The sequence below is a fragment of the Zalophus californianus genome, chromosome 7, assembly GCF_009762305.2.
Source record: "Zalophus californianus isolate mZalCal1 chromosome 7, mZalCal1.pri.v2, whole genome shotgun sequence".
Classification (NCBI taxonomy): Eukaryota; Metazoa; Chordata; class Mammalia; order Carnivora; family Otariidae; genus Zalophus; species Zalophus californianus.
This window is the reverse complement of record NC_045601.1, coordinates 21,946,542-21,974,099: the sequence shown is the minus strand read 5'-3', so window position 1 is coordinate 21,974,099 and position 27,558 is coordinate 21,946,542. Positions and strand designations below refer to the sequence as shown.

The following is a 27,558-nucleotide window of genomic DNA, read 5'->3' as shown; positions in this document are numbered from 1 at the left end:
CTTGTCAGCACAGCATAACTTTAGCCCATCCTGACTACACAGAAATTGGTACCAGAAGTAGGATACTTCTCTAGCAAAAACTAAAAATATATTTAGTGGTCAGGAAGCAGTGAGGAAACAGAGCTAAGGGCTAGGATAGGTATTTTATATTGTGACAAAAAATTTGATAAATCATTTGTTTCTGGTACCTTAGAAGGCAGATCACCTACCTAATAAACTTGCAGCTCTAGAAGAGGTAAGAAAACAAAACATTTGAAGTGTACATTGGATATTTTTGGTTGTATTTGGGAAGGTATTCAAGAAAGGGATGATTGAAGAACTATCCAGTTTTCAATAAGAAGTGAAGAGGAACACAGAGATTCCAGACATTTCCGATTTGCAATGTTACCTGAATTAAACTTCTCAACTCCCATACTAATAGAGACATTAAATGAGGGTCATAGACCCAGGAAAACCCTTTTATTAAAAAATTAAATTGCGGGCGCCTGGATGGCTCAGTTGGTTAAGCGACTGCCTTCGGCTCAGGTCATGATCCTGGAGTCCCAGGATCGAGTCCCGCATCGGGCTCCCTGCTCAGCAGGGGGTCTGCCTCTCCCTCTGACCCTCTTCCCTCTCGTGCTCTCTCTCATTCTCTCTCTCTCAAATAAATAAAATCTTTAAAAAAAAAATTAAATTGCTTCAGGGCAAGGATAGATAACATAGCTATTAAATCTTTTTTTTTTTTTGGATAAGATGAGTTAAAAGATCAGATTAAGGGTACAATTTTCCAATAGAAGCCAATCAGTCCCCAAATAACTTTCTTTTGGTCTAGAAATAACTATACAGGTAAGAAAGCAAATCAATGCAGCAGACCGGAGAACCAAGTCTCAAAACAAAGGAAAAAAAAATAAAAAGAAATGTGCTCACCAGCACAGAGAATTAATCAGAAACAAACAGAAATTAAATCCTCCAAGGGTGCCTGGGTGGCTCAGGTCATGGTCCCAGGGTCCTGGGATCGAGCCCCACATTGGGCTCCTTGCTCAGCGGGAAGCCTGCTTCTCCCTCTCCCCGTGCTTGTGTTCCCTCTCTTGCTGTCTCTGTAAAATAAATAAAATCTTAAAAAAAAAAAATCAAACCTTCTAGATTTTGGAGGAATTGTACTGCCAAAGAGAACCAGTCTATCAGCTGAAGTCTAAAAATGACCCTTTGGCTCCTCCTATATGGAAGCAGTGGGAAGAAAGGGCTGCTCAGTTCCAAGTGGAGCAAATTTTCTACTCTCCATTTCATAAGGAACTAAGGAAAATAAAAGGAAGAACTCCCCAGAGGGATTGATTTCAGAACCAGAGCCTCTGAAAACAATAAACAAGAAGGTAGAATCAAGCCCCAATCAAAAAACATTTTGTTCCACCAACGTGTCCCAATATCTGTCATGAGGGATTTCAGAACTGCTATGGACCAGTGACTCCAGTGTGTCTCCTACATTCCCCTTTTCTGGAAAGGATAGTTTTACTACATTTAACTGCCTCGTTTTACCATTATATGTTACGTATATATAAGTGAGGTGTGTGCACACACACATGCAGAGAGGGAAGGCCATGTGAAGACACAGCAAGAAGGCGGCCATCTGCAAGCCAGGAAGAGAGGCCTCCTCAGAAACTGAATTTGCTGGCACTTGGCCTTGGACTTCTAGTTTTCAGAATTGTGAGAAAATAAATTTCTGTTGTTTAAGCTACCCAATCTGTGGTAGTTCTGTTATGGCAGTCTAGACAGAATAATACAGATTTGGTACACTGAATTGGAATGCTACATAACAATGTGGAAGTAGCTTTGGAACAAAGTAGAAGCTGGAAGGGTTTTGAGGTGCATTCTAGAAAAAGCCAAGACAGCCTTGAAGAAATACGTTAAAGGGGACTGTGGTGAGAACTCAGATGTAAATGAAGAACATGCTCTTGGAAAGAGAGAAAAGATGATCCTTCTTATAAAGTGGCAAAGAATTTGGCTGAATTGTGTTGTCGAGTTTAGTGGAAGAGCTTGCAAATGATGAAATGTTAAGCTTGCAAGTGGATGTTTAGGTGAAGAGATTTCTAATCAAATTGTTGAGGGTGTAGCCTGGCTTCTCCTTATAAGGCCTTCTCCTTCTCGCTTGAATAGAATGCAAGAAGAGAGAGATAAATTGAAAGAATCATTAAGAAAAAGAGAGAGAGAACTTGAAGATTTGGAAAAATCCTCAGTCTATCCATATTGCAAAAAAATGAGAGAGCATGTCCTGGAGAAAACACCAAGGGTGTGGCTGGACAATGACTCCATGAGGAGATTACCCCTGGAGTTACTATTCAGCCAAATCAGCAGAAGCTAGGAACAGAAATGGGATTATACCAGCAGAGACTCTAACCGTTTGGACCAAACAGAACAGTCAGGATGAAATAAAGGAAGGCTTTGAACTTCTGAGATTGAATAGGACTAGACATAGAATTATTTGGCTGCAAAGATGCTTTATTCCTCATGAAAAGGAAAGAATGACCCCAGGGCAATTCAGACATCCTCACTTCCACTCCCACTACAGCCCCAAAGGGCAAGGCTGTTTCCTCCTTGGTTTAAGAGGGTGGGGCTCCATCCTTGGTTTCAGTGGGTCAGGCTGTCCCCACCCAGTGCCTCAGGGGTGGGGCCATTGCCTAGGGCTAATGGGGCCAGAGGGCAGATTGTGAAGCCAAAGAGGATCATTCTTGAGCTTTAAAATCAATGGAGTTTGCCTTGCTAGATGTTGGCCTTGTTTGGGACCCACCAATCCCTTTCTTCTATCCTACTCTGTTCCACCACTGTATTTTGGAATCCCCTCGTCTGTTCGGCTTCACAGGTTCACTGTGGGACAGGAATTGTGCTTCAAGATGAATCTTACCTCAAGTCTCATCCATACCTGATTTAGATGATATTTTTAGGCTCCACACCCAATGTGGGGCTCAAACTCATGACCCTGAGATCAAGAGTCACATGCTCTACTGACTGAACCAGCCAGGCACCCCAGATGATATTTAGATAAGGCTTTGGACTGTAGACTTACGAGTCGATGCCAGAATGGGTGAAGACTCTTGGAGCTATTGGGATGGAATGAATGTATTTTGCATGCAAGGAGGACATGAACTTAGGGGGCTAGGGAGCAGAGTATCATAGATCAAACGGTATCCCTCCAAAATTCTTACGCTGAAGCCCTAACCTCCAACATGATTATATTTGGTGACAGGACCTTTAAAGAAGAGGTAACTAAGATTGAATGAGATAAGGGTGGGACTTGTGTCCTTACAAGAAGAGGAAGAGACATCAGAGACTATTCTCTCCCCACACATGCACAGAGGAGAGGACAGAGACAGCAAGAAGGTGGCTGTCTATAAGCCAGGAAAAGAAGTTTAGAAACAGACCCACATGGATGGAAACCAGATTTTCACCACTGCAACTCAAAGACAGAAAGGAAATTCTTTTCAAAAAAAAAAAAAAATGATTCTAGAGCAACTGGATTCCTACAGTGGAAAAAAAAAAAAGTAACCTAAATTCTTACTTCACGTCATACAAAAAAGTATTGTGATAAATCCTAGAATGGAACACAGACCTGTGAAATGAAAATGAAGCTCTTCATGATTGTGGAATGGGCAAAGATTTCTTAAACAGGACACAAAATATGGTATTCAAAAAATTGATGAACTGGATTTAGGAAACTGTGTTTATCAAAAGACAACATTAAAAGTGAAAACAAGGGCACCTGGGTGGCTCAGTTGGTTGTGCGACTGCCTTCGGCTCGGGTTGTGATCCCAGAGTCCTGGGATTGAGTCCCGAGTCGGGCTTCCTGCTCAGCTGGGAGTCCGCTTCTCCCTCTGACCCTACCCCCTCTTGTGCTCTCTCTCTCACTCTCTCTCAAATAAAAATCTTTTGAAAAAAAGTGAAATCAAAAAAGTCACAGGCTGAGAAGCTATTTGCAATACACACATCCAACAAAGGACTCTAATTTAAAATATAAAGAATTCCTACAAATCAGTAAGATGACAAACAACCCAAAAAAATATGCAAAAGACTTGAATAAGTACTGCATAACACATATGAAAGGGTGCTCAACATTAACAATGAAGGAATGGAAAAGAAAACTATGAGCTACCAGCTCACATCCACCAGACGGCTTAAAATGAAAAAGAATAATAAGATCAAGTGCTGGTGAAAATGTCAACTACATCTCCCACTGCTGCTGGGAGGGTACTCTTACTCATTCCCTGGGCAGAATTTACTAAGACCAATACATGGCTACCCCGGGACTTTAAAATTCTAGTCTGATATACAAGTAAAATACTGCAAATGTCACTAAAAGATCTGTGTATGACTATTCATAGGACCTTTGGGTTTTGTGGTTTCTTTTTATTTAAGTAAAATTTTATTTTGGAAAAAGTTATTTCCAAAGTTATTTCCAAGAGACATGGATCAAAGTTATTTCCAAGAGAAATGGATCAAATATCCCAATTAGTTGCACTGATTGAAGAAAATGTTCACCACTTCATAGAAATTGTAGTTTCTCTTAACAGAATATTTAGAATGGACATGTCATGTCATGTCCAAACAGTTCAACCTGTAAGCAGGAAGGATTAACAGAGAGACAAAGATGGAGCTGTGGAGTATTTTATTGAAACAGGATGGCCCGTGGCACTCTCATGGCCCAGTCACCTCCCTCACCTGCCAAGGTGCTGCTGGGAGCCGGGAAAGGCCAATGACCTGGGTGAGCTCAGATCCAACAGCCTCAGAGGTACAGGACTCTGGACTGAGACCCTGGTTATCAAAGCAAGAACCCAGTTGAGGAGAATCTTAAATATTTAAGTGATAAAAAAGGGTTTTAAGAAATGAAAAGTATATACGACAAGTAGTAGGTTCTGAATAGAAGCGCTGGCGGCCCCTGCTCCTTGGAGCCGCTCCTGACTGATGGGCTTTGCTGACGAGCCTTGAGGGGCTCACATGGCCAACTGTGGTCACAACCTAAGGCCCTCATGTGGACTGGCCGTGGTCCCTGCAGATGGCATCAGTGAGGCCTCCTCCTCGTACATAAGGCAGAAAACCACAAGAGAGAAATCAGGCTGACCTGCTCAGAACAATTCCCTTTTCCATCCTGGGCAGGAAGTACAGACTGAAAGGCCACATTTTAGATACTTCGGATATTCGTCCTTTTTCACTCTCCTCCCGGAGAAATGCAATGTAACCACAGCACAGCCTGTGGAGGGAAGACAGGGAAGGAGCTGTGTCTTTAGCGACACCCACAGGAGCCGGGCTGGGGGCTGAGGAGAGCGGGTCCTTCAGGCAGCCCTGGGGCTGGGAGATCTTGTCCAGAGACATGAACCCCATGTCCCCGAGGGTCCTTAGCACCACTCAGCCATCAGGCCAGACCAGCAGGGGTGTGATGCGGCCATTGTTGAGAGAGAGGCAGAGCCAGCCTTCTGGACGGAACTGCCGCACCCTGCACATGATGTAGCAGATGACGCTGGCATGGCAGATGAAGATCTCCCAACTGCCCTCCTGCCGCTTGGCATCTGCCCAGTGGATATAGTTCCAGACGGCGGCCTCGATCCAGGCTCCCTCATAAACACAGCCTCTGGCTTCTAGTGGGGCACGGGTGGGTCAGGCTCGATGAGGGTGCCTTCCCTTAGCAGGTCTGTGCTGACCTTGCAGATGCCTGGCAGGTGTTTGCTGCTGATATCAGTGGTTTCTATTGCACAGCTCATGGAGGAATGGACAATTAACTAATCAGGTTCAGATTAGTTAAGACTAACTGTGCCACTGGACTATTTTATTAAACTTCCACCCCAAGCTTGCAAGTCAGAGCCCAGTTAGTTCAGCCTGTTCATGACCCAAGAGCTTCAGAGTAGGTCATTCTCCAGGGAGGCATCGAAGTGGTTCTGGGAGTGTCTGATGAGAAAGATGCATCGCCTGGCCCTGGCTTAGTAGGGGTCCAGCCTGCAGGCCAGTTCCTCTCTCCAGAGTCCAGGTTCCTCTTCTGTAGGTTGACCAGGGACCGTGGGTCTTGCCTGTCCCAGTTGGGGTCACAGATGCCTAGCCCGTGGCACATGGCCCCCATCCACGCTGCCGCCCTGAGCGGGTGCAGCTCTGTGTCCCCACCCACACAGGGCTTCCCCAACGCCACTGCCAAGAAGAGCATGGGGGCCGGGGGCCGAGCCCCTCGCCAGGGCACAGGCCACCAGCTGCCACGCCTGTTGGAATGCCATGCCCACCTGACCTGCGCCAGCCATTCGCCCATAGCAGCTTTATTTGTAATAGCCCAAATTAGAAAGAACCCAAACATCTGTTAACAGAGGGGATAAACTGTGGTATGCTGATATAATGGATTACTACAGAAAAAAGGAGAAAAAATATATACACATGCATTAATATGGATGAATTTCAAAAAACTATGCTGAAGGAAAGAAGTCAGACAAAGGAATACATATTATTTGGCTACCCTTAAAGTCCAACAATAGACAAAACTAATCTGTGGGGACTCTAGGGGAGATACTAGCTGGGAGGTGCATGAAAATTTTCTCTTTCTGGATGGATGTAATTGTCTTTCTTGATCTAGTGGCCATACAGGTGTACATATATAAAAATTCATCAAGCTATATATTTAAGATTGGCACATTTTATATGTTTTTTCCTCATGTATTTTATACCTCAGTAGAAAAAGTACTTCATAAAAGATACGCAGACTATTTTTACCTTATCAGTTGTTTAGTAAAGGTTATTAGGTAAAAGCAAAATTATCTATTTAAAAACAAAACAAAGACCAAGCAAACTCTGCTTATGTCTGTTTCACTGACCCCAAGGTAAGTCAAAATTAGACTATTCAAACCTTATCCATTAGTATGGCAAATCTGAAAAAAAGTAGGAGTACATCAGTTAGTCCACAGCAGTTAAGCTTGTTACTCAAGTTAAGACTCCACATAGCATACTGGCAATGTATGTGAAGCAATTTTAGTGGTGTGTTTTACCATAAATACACCTATTTAATAATTTTAACTATTTATTTTTAGTGCCAAGACAGTATGGCATAAAAGAAATAGCAAGAGCTTTTGAATCAGACGAACCAGTTTTGCCACTTACTAACTATACAGTATTGGGCAAGTTTCTTAATCTCTTTGATACTGAGTTTCTTCACAATTTAAAGCAGAGACAATAATACTTACTTTGCAAAACTGTAGCACAATTATAGTAGGTATTTAAGAGCGGTAGCTATTTAGCAATAGCTCTTTGTATGCAAAGTATCATGGTAGGTACTGGAACCCTATCTCTAAGAACCTGACCAACTGGAAATGACATTTAGATATAAAGATTGGTGATGAAAGGTAAGAATTTAACAAGGGCTATAGATTACAAATTATAGGGTTCCTATCCAGCTAGGAGGATTATGGAGTGAGTATCCTCTGAACAGAGCCTGGAAAAGTTTTGGAAAATCCACTTAAGGCAGAGGAAACGGCATGAATTAAAGTTTAGCCCCCAAAACAGTGCAGTGACTTCAGGTTCAGATTAGTTAAGACTAACTATGCCACTGGACTAATTCTAAGCAGCAAGACTACAAGGCTAGTAGAACAAGCTGGCACTAGATAGAAAAGGACCAGTCAGGACCAAGAAGTCAAGGACCTGTTTTCTCAAGTCCTGGGATATCACCAAGGGGTTCTTCTCAGGAACTGACTCCAGTGATCACTCTACACAAAAGGAGGGAAGGAAAATCTCAATACAGGGAAATACAGGATAATAAGGGCCTAACCCAACGTGCTGAGAGGAATGAAAAAAGAAAAAACCAGGAAAAATATTAGAGTTCAATTTTATCAACTTTTAAAAAAAATGAACAGACACGGAGTCTCCCTGATTATTCAAGCGGGCCTGCCTTCAACTTTTTAAAATGACCGACCGGCTCACATAAGCTCCTCAAGAGCAAAGAGGTATCCAAAAGCAGCAAAACATATTGCCAGGCACCTCAAAAGCACTCGGTATATACTGCTGGCAACTGAATCCTTTTAAATATTCCAAATACTGAAACCTCTACGATAATACAATGTTCATGGTGGAACATGCAGAAAAGCTAAATTCATTTTTTCCTTCCTATTGACTTTTTTTTTTTTTTTTTTACAATACATGCCAAGTTTTGGATTTGCTCAAATTCAATATTTTAAAAGATTCATTTGCAGGAGCTCTCTCTACCAAAAGACTCAGATACAAATCACTCTAGAAAGTTGAGAATATTGCCACTTCAGTTGCTAAGCTCTGTGTAATTTTTTTTTTTTTTTTAGGAATCTGTCAGTATGTTTTTTGCTATAGCAAAAAAACCCAAAAACAAAAAAACACCATTGTATGTCTCATGATATTACATGAAAAAAAATCAGGAAGTTAAATTCATATCATATGAATATATGTAAGGTTCACTCAAGAGTACATAATAATTTATATAACTATTAAAATAATTAAAATGAGAATAACCTACTACATTAAGAAATAAAGAAAAAAATGAATGCTTCCCAGGGGCTAAGCACAATGCTTACCCCTTTCTATGTATTAGCTCATTTAATCCTCTCAACAACCTTCTATGGTAGACACTTGTTATCTGCCTTTTATAGATGAGAAAATCCAAAGATAGAGAATTGTCCAAGTTTACATTGTAGGGTCAAGGAAGAGGCAGAATTAGGAATTGAACCCAGGCAGTCTGGCTCCAGAGTCAGAATTCCAGTTAGTAAATGTAGAAAGAATGAAGGAAATGGAAAATCACCATTAGAATACCACAATAATAACTGTTGCAGGCAAGATCAGTTGTATGTTAAAATTAGTGGGCTAAACTTTGAGAAACAGGACATTTGTACAACCTCAAAACATCTCCCTCAGAACATTTATTAATTACTCATGGTAGTTTTAACATAAACTCATAAAACATAAATCAAATTATTTGATTTGATACCTTTTCCCTTTCCTCCCTTTGAGTGTGGACTTCTAACAAAATAGAGTACAAGGAAAAAGTAGTACTGTGTTACAATGGAGAAACTGGGCAGACACCATCTAAACTACATGATTACGGTTAACATGTTGGTGGGGATATCCTGTGCCCCCAGATATGATGCAATGGAAAGAGCACAACATTCCCATGGTATTCATCTCCCGAAGTCCATAACCTCAGTCTAATTGTGAGAATACATCGGACAAACCCAAAATGAGGGACACTGTACAAAAAAGTGGCCATGTCTAAAAGACAAACATTTCCACAGATTGGAGTAGACTAGAAAGCCATGACAACTAAACGCAATATGGACTATGGATTAGATTATGGAATAGAAAAAGGACACTAGTGGAAAAACTGGGGAAATCTGAATGAAGTCTGTCATTTAGTTAATAGTATTGTGCCAAGGTTTCTTACCTTTATTAATGTAGTGTGGTTATGTTAGATGTTAACATTAGAGGAAGCTGGGTGAAGGGTATATAGCAACACTCTATACTATCTTTACAAATCTTTGGTAATTCTAAAATCATTTTATAATTAAAATTTTTAAAAAATTCAATATCCATTTGTGAAAACAAATGTCAATAAGCCAGGAATAGAAGAAAGTCTCCTCAATCTGGTAAAAGGCATCTATAAAAAAATACAATAAACATCATTCTTAATAGTGAAATACTGAGGTATCCTCTTTTAAGATCGGGAGAAAGCAAAGATGTCTATTTTAATGCTTCTGTTAAATACTGTTCTGGTGTTCCCAACCAGTGCAATAAGGCAGGAAAAAGAAAAAAGGAATAGAGATAAGAAAGGCAAAGTTAAACTTTTTCAGATGATATTGTGCATTTTGAAAATCTCCAAACTACCAGAACTAAAAAATGAACTTAGTGGAATCACAGAATACAAGCTCAATATACAAAAGTCAATTGTACTTCTATATACTAGCAAGATGGTTGGAAACAAAACTGGAAAAAAAGGTACCATTTACAATAGCATCAAAAACTCAAATGCCTAGAAATACATTTAATAATGCAGAAGTCCCCTATACTAAAAAAGGAAACAATGGTGAGAGTAATTGAAGAACTTATACGATGAAGAGATATACCATGTTCATAAACTGGAAGACTCTCTTAAGATCTCCATTCTCCTAATAGTGTTCTGTAAAGGCAATGCAATCCCAGTAAAAAGTCTGGTAGACTTTTTAAATAGATGTTGACAAGCTGATTCCAAAATTTACATGGAAATGGATAGCACTTAAATAGCCAAAACAATCCTTAAAAATAGAAAAATTGAAGGGTTAACACTACCATATGTCAAGACTTACTATAAACTACAATGAACGATGATATTGATAGAAGAATTGATAAGTAGTCTAAGTGGAACAGAATGGAGTCCAGAAACAGATCCAACTGTATGATCATTCATTTTCAATAAAGGGACCACTGCAATTCAATGGAAAAAGAAAGGGCTTTTCAATAAATGTGTGGAGCAGCTCAATGTCCATATGGAAAATCTTGACACCACCCATCTCATACCACATACAAAAATCAACTAGAGATAAATCAAACACCCAAATGTGAGGACTAAACTATAGTTTCTGGAGGAAATCATACGCAAATGTATTTAGGACCTTCAGGGTAGGCAAAAATGAGGGTGGCAAGAAAATCTGTGGGCAGAGTGAAAAAAAGCACTCTCCACCCCCACCCATAACACTGATAAATTAGACTTCACGAGAGTAAGTCTGCTCATCCAAAGGCAACATTAGGAGAATAAATATGCAAACTTTAGATAGGTAGAAAATTATCTGCAAACATGTACCTGATAAAGATTTCCTATCCAGAATATACAAGGAACTAAAATCATTAACAGAAGATAACCTGCTAAAAAAGTAGGCAAAAGATTTGAACAGCACTTCACAAAAGAAATCTGAATGGTCAAAAAAGATATAAAAAGACATTCGACATTATTAATATTCACAGGAACGCAATCAACTTACCCTAAGACCATCAGTTTAGCTCCTTGGTATATATCCGTAAAACAGGAGTATATGTTTGCCAATGGCAATTTCAAGAACATTAGCAGAAACTGTATTAATAATGACCAAAACCAGAAAACAACTAAAATCAACAAGAGAATGGACAAATGAATTGTGGTCCACCCACATAATACAATACTATAGAAGAGGGTCACCAAACTTTTTCTTTGGCCCTATAAAGGGCCAAATAGTAAACAGCTTAGGCTTTGTAGGTTACACAGTCTCTGTTTTAACTACTCAACCCTACTGGACATGTTTATGTCCAATAAGGTTTTATATTATATACTAAAAGACGTTGTGGGCTAGCATTGGCCCACAGGTCATAGTTTGCCACCCCTTGCTATAAAGCAAACAAAAAACTACTTACACTTGCAACTTGGATGAATATCCTGTGAACAAAAGGAAACCAATGTGCACACGCGTGCACACGCTATATGATTCCATTTATATGAAGTTCAAGAACATTTGAAAATAATTCATAGTGAGAGAAGTCAGGACAGTAGTTGACTGGGGGAGAGGAGTGACTCCACTGAGTAGAAGAGACAGGAGGGAATTTTTAAAGGGACAAAAATGTATTCTATCTTTTATCTGGGTGGTGATCACACAGACATACATCCATGTAAATTTCATTAAGCCATATACTTTATTTCTGTGCTTTTATTGTACATAAGTTATAGCTCATTTTGGAGGAAACAAAACTGGACAAAAACCAGAATCCAGACCTGAAGAAATTATCTAGAATTCAACATGAACAAAACATATATAAAAGCTAGAGCAAGAGAAATGGGTAGACTGAGCAAGTCTAACAGAAGTCTCTTCAGAGTTTTTGAAGGAAAGAATAGAAAAAAAAAATGGAGGGACAGCTACACAGAAAGAAAAAAGATGAAACTTTTGAGAATTGGTGAAACACCAACCTTGGAGACAGGGAATAATAAGTCCAGGATAAATGAAATGTCCACACCTTGACACACTGTCATAAAACTGAGAACCCAAGAGAAAAGATCTTAAAAGCAGGCAAAGAAAAAAAAAAAGACAGATTAACAACAAATGAGTTATTTGAACTAACTGTAACACGGGAAGCAGAAGTCAATGAAATGAGACCTCCAAAGGACTGAGAAAGAAACCGCCAGGCTGGAATTGTGTGCCAAACAAAACTATCATACAAATGAGTAAAATAAAGACATTTTCAGATAAAGTTTGCCATCAACATTCCTTAATAAACAAGCTTCTAAAATATACTTGACAAAGGAAAAAAGATCTGAGATGCAAGAAGAAATGACAAACAAAAGATCCATAAAAAGAATAAACTGATGTTCAATTTACAGGAGAAAAAAACAATCAAGGTGTAATTAAAACTCTAGATGACAAAAACATGCAATTAACTGGTGTCAAAGCAACCTAGGTTTCTTGAATTATTTGCAAGTAGAATTAATAAACTTTAGATTAAGTTGTACATTAAAATTTTAAAGAAAACTACTAAGAGAAATAAAACAATTTTCATACTAGTTAAGAAGAAAATGGAATAAAAAATCCAAAAGCTGGCAAAGAGAAAACACACACACACACCAGAATAAAAACAACCATAAAACAGAATGTTAACTTTAATCTTAAATATATCTTAATTATCTTTTACCTAATTGGACTGAGAACTCCATTAAAGACAAAGATTGTCAGAGTAGAACAGAAAAAAAACAATCAGGTTTCATCTATGCGAAAGGGATATTCTAAACAAATGCTAAAAGGTGTGACTAGAGTATTCTAAAACAAAATTGAGTTTAAGGTACTAGGCATTTGGGTGGGGAGCCATAGAACATCACTGTAGAATGACAAAAAGTTCAATTTACAGAGAAAATAGAGCAATTCCAACCTTGTATGTACTGAACTTTCAACTTTTTTAAAGCAAAGTGACAGAATTACAAGAAGAAATGAGAAAATTCCTTATTTTATTGTGACCTTTTTGTTACACCTTTCAGTAATTGATAGCTCAAAAACTGATAGCTCAAACCAAAAAATTAGTAAGATTAAAAAGATTTGAACACCACAATTCTTGTGCTTAATTTAAGACGTGTGCACACACACGTGTGTGTATTTATGTTTTTATACCTACCTTGCCCCAAAAAGTCCGTGAGTACATATTCTTCTCAATCATTCAAGGCGCAGTTGAAAAACTAACCATGAGGCCACAAAGCAATTCTCAAATTTCAAAGAATCGGTAGCATAGAGCCCTCACTTGCTGACTACAGTGCAAGTTAGAAATCAATAACAAAAGGATAACTCACAAAACCTTCCACATGTGGAACTAGAAAATACTTCTAAAAATCTCATGGGGAGAGAATAAAAATCATAATGAAAAAATTTTTAATTCTTAGAACGGAAAAAAATATATTGCATAGAAAGCAACACTAAATAAAAATCTGTAGTATTTACGGAGACAAATCCAAGACACAGTAAAGAGCCCAGAAATGAGCCCCAGCATATCTGGGAATATGTATAGGACAGAGGTAGGCACTGCAAATCACTGGGACGGGGCTAACTGCCACTCCACGTGGGAAAAAGAAAACGAGGTCTTCTTAATCTCCCAACGTAAATTAAAAAATAGCTATCTATACATACACAAGTCAGGCAAATGAAAGAACTACATGTATAAAAAATGGAAACTTTAAAACTTTGAAAAAATTTCAAAACACATTTCCCTCATAGTAGAGAAGAATATCTTGAGTCACGAATGCACAAAGAAAAGATTGTCTGCAGTTTACATAACCAACAAAGGATTTGTACCTTGAATAATGTTTTCCAGCAGAAATTGCTGCAATGATGGAAGTGTGTTGTTATACAATATAGCACAGTATAATATAAAATAATGGAGTATAATATAATAGCCACTAGTCATATGTGGCTATTGAGCACTTGGAATGTGGCCCAGAGTGACCGAGGAATTGAAACTGTTGAAGTAAATAAGACAGCATGTTAACATTTAAAAATCCTTCGTGAAGGTCCATGAAGGTCCGTTATGTTTTTATGTACTTTTTAGTATTTACATTTTTCATAAAAGCACTTTATTCTAGCTTATGTTACTGTATAAAATATAATTTCACTTTCGTAAAAAATGCGTTAACAGTTGCTTTTCAGAAAGCAAACACACCAAATGTCCACGTTATCTGTGAATGATTTTTTTCTATTTTAAAAAATTAAGATATAAAAACATATAAAGGATTTAATGAACACAGATGTATCCACCCCGGAATTTATGAAATAAAACATTACGGATATTGTGTAAATTCCCTAGGTACCTTTCCTGATCACAACTTTTCTCTTTTTAAAGAAAAGCTGGCAAATATGAATAATAGACTAGAGTCCTGGCTTCAGGCTTCTTCATTTCACAACACCCATATTTTACTAGGTTTTGGGGGAAACTTAATATACAGACATTACATGTATCATTTAACAAAGAGTTATAGAGCAAACACTCATGTAACCATTGCCCAGGTCAGGAGATAAAGCATGTCCAGCATCCCAAAAGTCCTCAGTATGTCTCTTCTCAATCGCAACCCCCTCCCTTCACCCCCTAGAAGATCAACAGCTTGACTTTTAGGGTATCAATTTATTCACAATTTCTCTTTATTACTTTTAATGCCTATATATACATCTCTAAACAACATCTTTATTTCACCAGGTTCTGAATTTCTCATAGAATACTGAATGATATCATCTTCAACAACTTGGGTTTTTTTTGTTTGTTTTTTTGGGTTTGGTTTTTTTTTTTTTTTTTTTGGCTCAACCTTATTGAGACACATTTACGTTGAAACACAAAACTACTTCATTCACCACTGTTCTGGGTAGTTTCCATTTTATGAATATAATTTACCTTTCCCCTTCAGATAGACATGAAGGTTGCTCCCAGCTTTGGAGTACTACAAATAACACTGCAGTAAACCTTCTTGTACACGTCTGCTTGTGTATATGTATGAAAATTTATCTAGGGCAGTGGCTTTCAAACTTTTTTGACCATGACTCATACTAAGGAATGACATTTTACATCATGACACACATCTGTGTGTATAAAACCGAGAGGGAAAAAAAAAGTTTCATGAAGCAAATACCCGATGATCTGAGACATATTCTGTTATTTTCTATTCTCTGCTAATTCGTGTTTTACAAATTCCGATCATTATCCACTTAGCTGATTTCATGACTAAAGTGGGCTTCAAACCTTGAAAAACATCGCTCTAGAGGATAAATACCTAGGAGCAGAACTGCTAGGACGTGGGACACGGTCAACTTTTCTAGGTCCTTAACTTTTTAAATAAATGTTATTATCTGAGTGCATATACATTTACCACTCTATAATTTTAGAGCTAAAACTGTGAAACATCAGATCGTTTTATCTTTTCCTTCGGTCATAAAACAGTACTAATCACTTACCAATGTGCTATGTATCCAGTGGACTCCGAGCGAGACTGATGGGTTAATACACAGGGGGGTGGGGAGGACATAAGGGACCCGGACCTCAGTGAGGCCCCAGAAAGCTCACAGGAGGGGCCTCTCCGATCCTGCCTGGGGAGGGAGGGGTTAGGGAAGGATTCCTGGAAGAAGGAGGACCTAAGCTGAGTGCTTCTATTTTTAATTTTATTGGTTTCCTAAAACATAAAAGTAACACATTTGTTGGGGGGGGGGGGAGTCAAAATTACAGCGGTATATTTATGAAGAAGTAAAAATCCCCACCACCGATCTTAAAGTTTGATGCTGAGACTAAACCACCAAAGTTGCATTATCAGTTATTCTAATCTAGGAAATTTTTAGGAGCCCACATTTTTAAATAGTTTTAAGGGTACATCTGACACAGTCCATCATATTAAGGCATAAAACGAATCATATTTTCCATAATGAATGTAAATGCAAACATTCATGTTTAGTCACATTATTACTTTTAAGAGACTTTTTTTTTTTGGCCTTTTGGCAAGGTTAGAGTGCCAGTTTTCAAAAATCCAGTCTATTTACTGCATACCAAATATACACAAATGCTTCAAAAAGTGGCATTAAAAACGACCAGTTGAAAGAATGTTTTGTTCAAGTCAGCTTGGCTTGGCCGGTGACAATTTGTCGGAGTTTCACACTTCGTCCCGAGGAGCCCCGGACCCCGTCACGTACGCGGCGCGTCGGCACCGGCACACCCTCCCCAGCGCGGCACGGAGCCCAGGACGGTCCTCGCTCCGCGGCAATGCCGCCGCCCCGCCACCCCCAGGCCCGCAGCGGGCCCCACCGCCACCGAGCCGGGCCACGAGCACCCAACCACCTACCCTGCGGGGTCAAGAGCCCCCCGGAACTCAGGCGAGGCAGCTCGGGCGCGCCGCCTCCGCGGCCATGACGGCGACCCGGGGAAGCACCCCGCGCGCCAAGGCCCGCGGTCCGCCGGGCTGGGAGGAGAGCCGCCCCGTCCGTCCGTCCGTCCGTCCGCCAGGAGAGTGAGGCCAGAATACGCCCCAGACGTGTCTAAATCAAGGCTCGGGGCGGTACCGACGGGCTGAATGACAAATGGCAGATGCCGTGGGCTTTGCCGCCCTCGGCAGCCGCGAGGATGGCTGCGCCGAGGAGGCCGCGCACAGGCGGAGCCCGGGAGCCGGAACGGCGCGTCCGCGAGGAGGGCGCTGGGGCCCCTGGCGGGGGCGTCACGTGGCAGGAGGAGGCCCCGCTGGGGAGCCAGGGGGTCGGCGGCCTGGGCGGAGGAAGAGGACAGGCGCCCAGACGCCTGGCCGATTGAGTCATCCGTGTGGGCTAAGCCAAGGTCGTCCAGGTGCAGAGCTGGCGCAGGTAGACCCGAACCAGCCCGAAGCCCCGTGCGGTATCGAAGACTGTTCACTTAAGTCACCACCAGGATGAACCGCCCTGAGCCAAATCATAAATGAGAAACACGACAGATGCTAGCAGAGCACTGCAATAAGCCAAATTCGCTTACCTCCTATTCGTGCAGCGTTGAAATAATGGCAGCCTAACTGTGATCACTAATTGTGAACCAGGCACAGTTCTAAGCACTTCACAGGTAAATTTACCCTGGGAGAAATACTCCCGTCTTTCAGATGAAAATACTAAGGCACAGAAAGATGAGACGGAAATAATTTTATAGTTAAGGAGTCATGCTATGTATGCTTAAGTAATTTAAAAATTTTCAATGTTATTTGAATTTAAGAAAAAGAAACTGAAGCAAATCTCCAGCGGTTGCTTTCTTCCCCACATGATATACATGCCTAAAAGAGGCCTATAAACGTTAAGTAAAGTGAAAGGCATGAAGAATTCATTACATATTTCAGAGAGTCTCCTAGCTCCGAAATACGAGGTTAATAGCATCTTACAATTCCACCCACCTTCACTGCAATCTTCCAATTTCCACTGCTTACATTACTTCTGGCTTACTAGCACTTAGAACATTTACAAGTGCTCTCCCACCTTATTCTCCCAGATGTTCAGTCTTGATTCTGTATTTAAATGAATTCAGTATTCATAACTTATTCATTCCTAAATTCTTTATTTTTATTTAATGGCCTGTTCTCTTTTTCAAGTAGTTTTCTTAAGGAGGGCTCAGCGGGCACCTTCATGTTTTATCTGCTTTTTAGCTCTACACATAAATAAAAACTGAACAGGGTAAATATTTTGGATTCACACCTTTCTTCAAAACCTAACAGAACAAAAAGGCAATTGCTTTCATTGATTTTTGACATCAAATTTTGTGGAGAGATCGGAATCCTTGGGTGTCTTTTCCCTGGGAGGGGATTTGATTTTTCTACTTGGATGCCTGAAGAATTTTTTTTTTTTTAATCATTAAAACTCTTTAGAGCCTCATCTGGGCTATGTCTCTGTCAATTATTCGATGTCAGTCTCCCCCCCCCCCCCCCCAGCATATAGTATGATCTTTCAGTTTATGGATTCCATTCTCCTTTTCTTGGCGTAGAATCCCATTCATATTATACATCCGAGTAAGTTTATCTTTCATCGACTGGGTTTTTTTTACTTCAGAGTCACCAGTCTTCTTATACTTGATTTCTGTCCTTCCATATCCACCTTCTTGAGATTTGTACTCACTCGGATTCTCTCAAAATATTCTGTCCATTTTTCTAGTTTACTGGATTTTAAAATCATGTTGTTTTGAACCTCAATTTTCTTAGCTATGCAATTTCCTTTTTCATCACATTCTCGTCTTATATTGTCCTTGAGCTGTTTTGAGTAATCCGTATTTTTTTTTTCCTTTTTCCTGTAGCATGAAACACATACAAGGAATACAAATTTCTGTTCACTGGTTGTTTACTTCCAGCCTTGGTTTTTTTTGTCTGTCTTCTACATGCTGTTTTCCTTGCTTCCCATTCCCATGTTATATAGCATGTTTGCATAACAGCTATGTCATATCTTTTATCTTGTTTATCCTTAAAAGTTAATACCAGACCTTATATTTGCACTAATATCCTGCGAGTGAATTCCTGGTACACTTTCCTCTTCACCTGAGAAGTGTCCATCTTCCCTATCCTGAGCTTCAGTTTCAGAGCTGAGTGTTGTTGCTATCTACTTTTTCTGTGACCTGAGGGTTTTAGGATGAGGGGAGGGATGATGGGGGATTGTGGAACTCAGCTTGCAACAGAGGGTAGAGCTTGCTGGGGGAAGTCAGCCATCACTTCTGAAATTCCTTTAAATCCTCAGCAGCCCTCCTTCAAGCCAGCCAAGGAGTATCCCATACCTGTGAACTTCGGTTCGTTTGCCCGGTTTAACACAATACCCCAAAAGGTGGCAAACTTTCCTGCTTCTGGCAAACTCCAACAGTGGCACATAAAGATTCCGTGATGTTTTACAGGGATGCCGCTGATTTCTTTCCCAATTGGAGGACATTTGTGAAAATTCTCAAAATTTGGTCTGATCATCTTTTTCCTCAGTATGTCTTGCAGGGGGGTAGAAGGTTGTAGATACACAATAAAGTAACAGAATCTCTGGCGTCTTTGCTTTGCCATCCCTTCTCACAGTTTACATTATAAGGTTTTACAGCACTTCTTTTTTTTGGTTATAGCAGGTGAGCTGTTTGACTTTCTTTGTGTGGTTTAGGGTTTTTAGATTTTTTTAGTGTTTCTTTGTGCCATATTTATCCACAAGTCAGTTGATCAGAGTGTCTCTCTCATTGGTAATGAATTATATGAAAGTTCTTTTTTTATCTTTAAGTCATTCCCACAAAATTCTTAGAAGAACTATATGTTGACTTGGTAACGGTAATACCCTCCCTTTCCCTAAGCCTTCCCTCAATGACACGTGCCTTTGCATTATGATGTGCCCCAACAAAAGTTCTAGGGCAGAGATAGCAAACTCAAATCTCTATGAAGTTTAAAACAATGAGGAATGGGATTGTAGTAGAGTGAAAAGAACATTCTTTGTGTAAGGGGCAGATGCTGTACAGCTCAGGCCAATCACTACTATGTTAGAATTCAGGGCACTGTTGTCAAATCTGTATAATTCAAGACAAGCACAATATTTAGTGTTTTAATATAAAATTTCCCAATTTTGGAAACAGTACAAAGGCTAAATGAAATATCTCTCGGGGCGCCTGAGTGGCTCAGTCAGTTAAGCATCTGCCTTCGGCTCAGGTCATGATCCTAGAGTTCGAGGATTGAGCCCGGCGTCGGGCTTCCTGCTCGGCAAGGGAGCCTGCTTCTCCCTCTCCCTCTGCCTGCCACTCCCCCTGCTTGTGTTCTCTCTCCGTCAAATAAATAAATAACATCTTAAGAAAAAAAAAAAGAAAAAAAAGTATTTCTCAAGGCCAAACTGGACCCAAGGGTTATGAGTGTGGTCCCGGTTATAGAGAACCACCCAGCTAAATTCCATGATCTCTGTTTTATCCTTCTAAGCATTTTGAGATACAGGTTTATTCTAGACTCTTCAATGACTTCTTAGAATGTCTTTAGCAAATATAAAGCAAGAAGATTCATGCTGACATATTTACAATTTGATACCACATGTCAGGACCCAGCACTTTCAGGAACAGATGTTACTAGGGGTAACAGTTATGATGGGGCTAAAATCAATACCATGTGAGCAGAGTGTTTATATAGATTATGACAACATTAACAAAACAGCAAGAAAGAAAATATTTTCAACTGATGCAGAAAAGGCATTTGACAAAATCCAACACCCATTCTTGCAAGAAAAAAAACCAGGAAAGAAACGAAACTTCTTCAGCCTGATAATGGACATATTTGTTTCCTATAGCTGCTGCAATAAATTACCACAAGTTTGTGGCTAAAACAAGAAATGTATTCTCTCACAGTCCTGGAGGCCAGAAGTCCAAAATCAAGGTGTCAGCGGGGCTTCACTCCCTCTAGTGGCTCTAGAGGAGAATCCTTCCTTGCCTCTTCCAGGGTTTGGAGACTTGGCATTCTCTGGTTTCCTTGGCTTCCTTGGCTTCTGGCCACATCACTCCAACCTCTGCCTCTGTTGTCACACTGCCCTCCTCTCTAAGTATGGTATGTTTCCTCTTCTGTGTGTCTATCTCACTGGATACTTGCCATTGGATTTAGGACGCACCTGAATTACTGGAGATGATCTCATCACAAGATTCTTAATTACATCTTCACACACACACCCTTTTTTTTCCAAATGAAGTAACATTCTCAGTTTGGCGGATTAGGACATGGGCCTGTCCTTTGGGGGGGCACCTTTCAACTGTCTATAATGGGCAAAATCCCAGTCAGCTTTGCTGTGGAAATTGACAAACTGAATCTAAACTACATATGGAAATGCAAAGAATCTAGAATAGCAAAAAGGAAAAAGAGGAACAAAGTTGGAAGAATTTGATTTCAAGGCCTATAAAGCTACAATAATCAAATCAGAATGGTACTTGCATGAACAGTATATGGAGTCCAGAAAAACACCCACACATATAATCCATTGATTTTTGGACAAAGGTACAACATAATTTCAGTGGAAAAAGATAAGTGATGTGAGAACTGTTACCTGTATGGAGAAAAAAAAAACAACCTTACATTTACACTTCACATCATATACAAAAGTCAAATTACAGCACAGATCTAAATAAAAAACAAGAACTATAACACTTTTAGAACTTCCCTGTCCAATAAAGTAGCCACCAGCCATGCTATTGAGCACTTAAAATGTGACTAGTCCAAACTGAAATGTGGTATAAACATAAACTACAGTCTAACTTTTAAAGACAGGATAAAAAGAGAATGTAAAATATCTCAGTATTTTTATATTGATCAGCTGTTGAAGTAATATTTTGGACATACTGGTTTAAATAGAACATATGATTGAAATTAACTTCAACTGCCCCACTCTTAGGTATCTATCATGGAGAGATAATAACTTATCTACACAAAGACTTATACACAAAGATTCATATTAGCCCCAATCTGGAAACAAACAAATTGTAAGAAAATAAGCAAACTGCTGATCATCTCCTGGGTGAATCTAAAAAACATGATACTGAGTAAAAGAAGCCATCATAAAAGAAGACCTGCTATATGAATCCATTTATAGGAAATTTTAGGGGGGAAGAAACTAATACAGAGTAACAAAAAGCAGATCAGTGGTTTCCTGGGGCGGATGGAGATGGGGCATGAGGGAACTCTACAGGGTAATAGAAATGTTCTGTGTCTTGATCAGTGAGATAATTGCATGGATATATTTGTCATACTTCACTGAATACTACACTTCTAATAAGTACATTTTGTTATATGTAAATTAAATCTCAATGAAGTTCATTAAAATTTTTCTATTCTTACTTGCATGGAAAGGGGAGAAAGAACTTATGAGACTGTTTTTATCTTCATCCACTGTAGTTTGTATTTACCTTCTGCTTTTTTGCTAACTCTTTTGTCAGCATTCCCTGTACATCATCAGTTCATTTTCCCACCTGTGAGGGTTTAAGTGGCAGAGATGAAACTCCAATCCACGTCTTCCCTCAGACTCCTAATCCAGTGTTCTTTCACGATACAAGCAGCCAAAGGAAGCAATCACAGTATACAGTTTACATTCTGCTTAACAGACTTAAACCATACAATTTGAAAAAAAATCTTCCAGTGAATTCAACTCAACAAATATTCAATAAGTGTTTAGATTTTATTTTCTCTAACCAAAGTAAAAGTAACACCTTAAAACCTAAATAAACAGTTCTTTTGAGGCCCATGGCTTCTGGCCAAACTACATCTCTCACTGTCCTTTTGCTGGCCTTCCCTCAATCTCCAAGGCCCCCCCCCTTTTTTTTTTGAGAGAGAGAGAGAGAGAAAGAGAATAGGTGCACAGGTGGGGGTTGGGGAGGGGAAGAAAGAGTGGGAGAGAGAGAACCATTAAGCAGGCTCCACATTCAGAGCAGAGCCCCATCGCGGGTTCAACACCACAACCCTGAGATCATAGAGACTGAGCTGAAATCAAGAGTTGGATACTCAACCAACCAAGCCATTCAGGCGCCCCAAAGTCCCTCCTTTTTTAGAGACTGTAATCCTTGGCTCACAGAGTGCAACAGAGTCACTATTTGCAATGACTTTTCTATCCAGGTATCACTTCCTCAAACAGGCCTCCCATGAGAACATTATTTTTCCCAAAGTAAAATGACTGATGTCCACTTCTATCTTCAACTAACTGACATTTGGTGAACATAGTAAACTCACAAGGCAGTGTTTGAGTAATGTAGTTCTTCTACTGACATTTTTTATATTACACGATAAAGTTTTCCTGTAACACATTTTGGAAAGTGCAACAGAATAATCATGTTGCTTTGCCATATATCAAGGATCAAAAGAACAAGAGACAAGAAGACATGGCCGCTTGTGGCTTCCAAAGAAGTGAGTGAGGATGGTCCATTGATTTAAGCAGCTATGTGTTTCCTATTTTTATAATAAAATGTGTGGATGTAATTCAAATTATATGAAGTGTAGAGAAGACTTTCCAATTTCTAAGTAGGAAAATTCAGTGTCTAGTCTCTAGCTTGAAATAAAATAGCACAATTAAAGATGGGGGAACCATTCACCTTTTATTAATAAGCAACCAGAACCAGTCAGAAGTGATTTAAAATAAAATCAATGGCATTGGTTTTCATATCTGTTTCACGTGGCATGAAAAGAACCAAGTTGACAGTGACCAAATGTTGACTTTTGGAGTGAAAAAAATAAAAGTAGTGTACAAATGCCAAATATTGATATCTATTTTTTCCTACTATAATTAAAATTTTATCACAAAATTCAACAGCAGTAGGCAAGAAGATACAAGAAAGAGGGAAGGTGGTGGAGGTTTTTCTTAATTTAGGAGTACCAACCACTCATTTTAAAGTTAAAGGATATGACAGTCTGACTATATCTGTTTATCTTCTCCCTCCCAGAGCTCTGCCAAAATGAGGACAGCAGAGAGAGACAGGAGCCACAGTTGAAAGAGTTCAATAGATTTTAAAAGACAAAAGCAAATCCTGGAGTGGTAACTGACTTAAGAGTGGACAAGTACCCCCTGAAGGGCTGGACGCTCAGGGATACCAGAGAGCAAGAAGTGGAGTGTGGGGCTGTCCGTGAAGTGTTGGTTGAAAGCCTTTATTTTGCATACAGAGCAATTAGGTGACCAGGTCCCTTCTTGTACCGTGGGTAGTCTGGCAACCCCACTTCCCCCACCCCAGAGGAAACCAGAGTTGCTATCTGGATAAACTGAACTGAGAAAGATGTAGAGATCCATAAGGTAAGAGGATTAAAATAGAAGAAATACTAATTATCTGAAGACTGAACTAGGGCACCATACATTATTTGGCTTTAAATCTGCCATATGCTTTTAATTTACATTTTTGTGTGTTTTAAAAATCATTTAAAGAATTAAAACAACAATGAACTTTGCAGTAAGTACATAACTGCCTCATCATATTCTTTACTGTTCATCTTAAATTTTCCCTTTCCTTTTTGGAGTTAGCAGTCTAATAGCCTGCACTCTTTGGTCCACGGACTTTACCAACAGTTACTCGTGATTATCAGAAGATATAGTTTACTTCCCCTCCCAAAATGTCCCTAGTGACTCTTAAGTCTCTGCTCTAACACAAATTCCTATACCTTTATCCTAGAGAAGGAGTCAGCAAACTATGGCCTACGGGCCTCATGTAGTCTTTATGTCTCTTTTTGTACAGCCTGCAGGCCAAACGTAGTCTTTAGGTCTCCTTTTGTAGAGCCTGTGGGCTAAAGGTTTTACATTTTTTAGATGTTTGGGAGGAAAAAAAATCAGAACAAGAGTATTTGGTGACATGCGAATATTACATGAAATTAAATTTCAGTGACCATAAAGTTTTATTGGAACATGGTCTCCCTCATTCATCTACATATCGTCAATGGCTGCTTTCATGCTCCAACAGCACCCATCTGTATGGCCCACAAAGCTGAAAATATTTGCTTGCCAGCCCTTTTACAGAAAAAGGGCTGACATATGCCCTAGAGGTCCAGGCACAATCCTGACCTCAGCTCAAACCCCCAATCTCTTGTTTTCTTTTCATCCTTTGCCCTTCAATCCTCAATTATCCTGCAAGGTAATCTCCTCTCAGATTACCCTGAGCTTCCCGGTCTCTTCTCACTCTCTATTCCTACAGCTGTCTGTCCTACTGCCCTTTCCCTTGTGCCCTCTGATCCTCTCCCCAGTAGCAAGACCACGCTTCTCCCTCCTCCTCTTCAAAGCTCTCTCCAGCTCTCCACCTTTACTCAAAGGCCTGGCTCTCCTCAAAGATACCCCACACCAAGGGCCTTTTGGTTGAGGACGTACAATTGCCAATGGCCACTCCACACTAGAGACGTTAAAAAGACAGCATGATGCTTACCCCCATCCCCACTGCTACATCATTGCTCTTTTACTCACATTTAAAACATCTTTAGGGCCCAGGACGTCTGGCTCCTCCACTCTCTTCCCACCCCTGTCACCGTCATCCATGGACTGACTCACTCTAAATCTTGAACAATGGAGAGCTTTGGCCCTTGGCTCGTATAATTTCTCCTCCAGTTGCCCCATCTTCCTGGGCCAATTCAACATCTACGTGAAGGATTTATGCAATACTTTGGTCTTAGAATTCCCTTGCTTCCTCCTAATGAAAAAAACCTTCTCTCCACTCAAGCTATCATCTGAATCCATGGCAACCTTCTAGCCCTTCAACAACCTGGAACAGCTCCACCCTAAGAAACTTCAAACTTCAGCATCCCCACCTCTGACCATGACTTCCAATCCTTTCAGGTCTCTAACTCTGTGCTCCCGGCATATTCACTTTGGAGCAACACACACACACGTGTGCATGCCTTCTCTGGGTTCAGTTTCTTCCCTAGACTGTACAACTCATTCTCTCTCCATGGTCTTCTTCAATGGATGCTAAAACTACTGGGTGAAACTTGGAGAGAAATAGGATAATCACAGTCCATGTAGTTCCCAAGCATCGATCCCCCCACAAATTTCTCATTAATTAAAAAGGGGGAAAACCGTAACTGGACAGCAAAGAAACCTAGCAAATACCACCTTAACCAAGTGAAGAAGTTTGTATCACCAGTAATGGGATAAACTGACCTATGCTTCGTGATGCAATGCACTGATAAGGACACATCATCACATATGTAGCATTCCCACTGGAAACACAGGACCCAAGTTTACAACAAGGAAACAAACCAAAATTAAGGGACATTCAAAAAATGACTAGATGGTATGTTTGAAAAACATCAATGTTACAAAGGACAAAGCTAAAAAAATTCTTCCAAATGAAAGGCAATAAAAAATTCCACTGAATGTAATGTCCAATGAATCCTGGAGTGTTTTTTGTTTGTGTGTTTTTTTAAGCTATAAATATATTGAGAGGTGCCTGGCTGGCTCAGTCAGTAGAGCCTGTGACGTTTGATCTCAGGGTTGTGAGTTTGAGCCCCACACTGGGTGTAGAGATTACTTAAAAATCTTTAAAAAAAAAAATATTGAGACAATTGGAGAAACCTGAATATGGACTGTACAACCAATAGCATTGTCCTGATGTTAAATTTCTTGAGTCATAATTGTACTGTTGTTATGTAGAAGAATGTCATGGTTTCTAGGAGATAAATGCTGGAATATTTAACATTTAAAGAGTCAAAGTCTAACTTACATTCCAATAACAATGTAAGTATTGCATAAAAATGATAAAGCAAATGTGTAAATATTAATAATTGGTGAATTTACATTAAGGGGAGTTCATTCTTTCAACTTTGCATTTTGAAAAACTTCAAAACCACAAAAAATTTTATAAAAAAACTCCAGCTCATGTCCAACCATCTATGGATGCTCTCAGAGTCAGGCTGTTGAGAACTGCTGGAAAACTCCCACCAATGAAGATACAATTGTCGACTGAGCTGTGCCAAATATTGCTTATTCAGCTTGCCACCCATTCGCTGGATAGCTTTTTGAAACCTTTATCCCTCTCCTCAAAACATCTCAAACACCCTCACCATCTTCCTGCTTCCTGGAAAGCTGAGATTATCAAGAACAAACTCTTACTTCCTCTCTTTTTCACCACCTATGAGCTTGCCTTTATCATCCATCCTGCCCCTTGTTTTGTCCAGAGCTAATTCACCCATGTGAATTCTTCTCCCCTTAACGCTTCAAAAAAACTTGTGCTGTCAACATCCAAAGCCCATCTTTAACTCTCCACTGGCTCTTTCTCCTCTGTAAACAAACATATTGCAGTTTCTCCCAACTTGAAAAAATATTAAACCCAAGCCCCAGATCACCGCTAGCTATACTTTATAGTTCTGGTTCCCCTCCTCACCCCCCATAAATCTTGAGAGTAACCTCTGCTTGGTCTCTCTACTTCTTCAGCATCATTCATGCCTCAGACTTGGGTCCCCAGTTGTCAGTTCTCCTCTGTCTCTCTCTCTACTCTTCCGATGCCCTTCTGAAATTGGAAAGCCAATAGAGAGTCCGCCATTTGGAATCTCTCTGCAGCATCTGGTATTACTCCCCACTCCTTCCTGCTTGGAAGGAGCCTCTCTCCTGGTGTCAATGGTGGCCTTCTCTTGGGGCTTCTCTCTTACTACTCTGACCATTCTTTCTAAGCCTCCTGGGAAGGGTAGGAGTCTCTACCAGGACTATTTTGCCAGGGAATTTCAACAACATTCCCTTTCATGGGCTCCTGAAATGTCCTTGGCCCTCTAGTCTTGTCACTTGAAACATTAACACCCAGGTGACCTCATCCAAACCAGTAATAGTAGCAGCCACAAATATATGCCAGGTCCTACACTAAGCCCCTTTATGTTTCGTTAGTTTTCTTTGACATAGCAATCCAAGCAGGTACTATTACTATCTACATAGTACACTTGAGGAAAGAAAATTTAGGGAGGGTAAGGAACTTGCCAAAAAATTTCTCGGCTAATAAGTAATAAGGTTTAAAACTGATTCCAGAGCCTATGCTGTGCTACTCCCACAAAATCATTAAGATAAGACAACATGGGCATAATGGCACATGACCAAAACAGAAACTAAATGGGTAATAGGGCATTCTATGAGATCTGAGTGAGTCCATAATGCAGGATACTAAAACTGAAGGAAAAAGGAC

The 27,558-nt window shown here is 39.9% G+C and overlaps 1 protein-coding gene and 1 pseudogene across 7 annotated transcripts in view; both read right to left on the bottom strand.

The window, feature by feature from the left end:
• Window positions 1-27,558, bottom strand: part of PLAGL1 (PLAG1 like zinc finger 1) — a 109,358-nt gene that overhangs the window by 55,962 nt on the left and 25,838 nt on the right. For 3 of the 7 annotated variants that reach the window (XM_027601435.2, XM_027601434.2, XM_027601436.2), the window contains exon 1: window positions 16,301-16,760. The exons of 1 other annotated variant lie outside the window; for it this stretch is intronic. The gene's annotated coding sequence lies outside the window, so the exon portion shown is untranslated. Of the gene's footprint in view, window positions 1-5,086; window positions 5,158-16,300; window positions 16,763-27,558 lie in introns of those variants that run through there. 3 more of the 7 variants (XM_027601431.2, XM_027601430.2, XM_027601432.2) reach the window with 2 other exon arrangements.
• On the bottom strand, window positions 5,361-6,224 carry LOC113926481 (annotated as a pseudogene).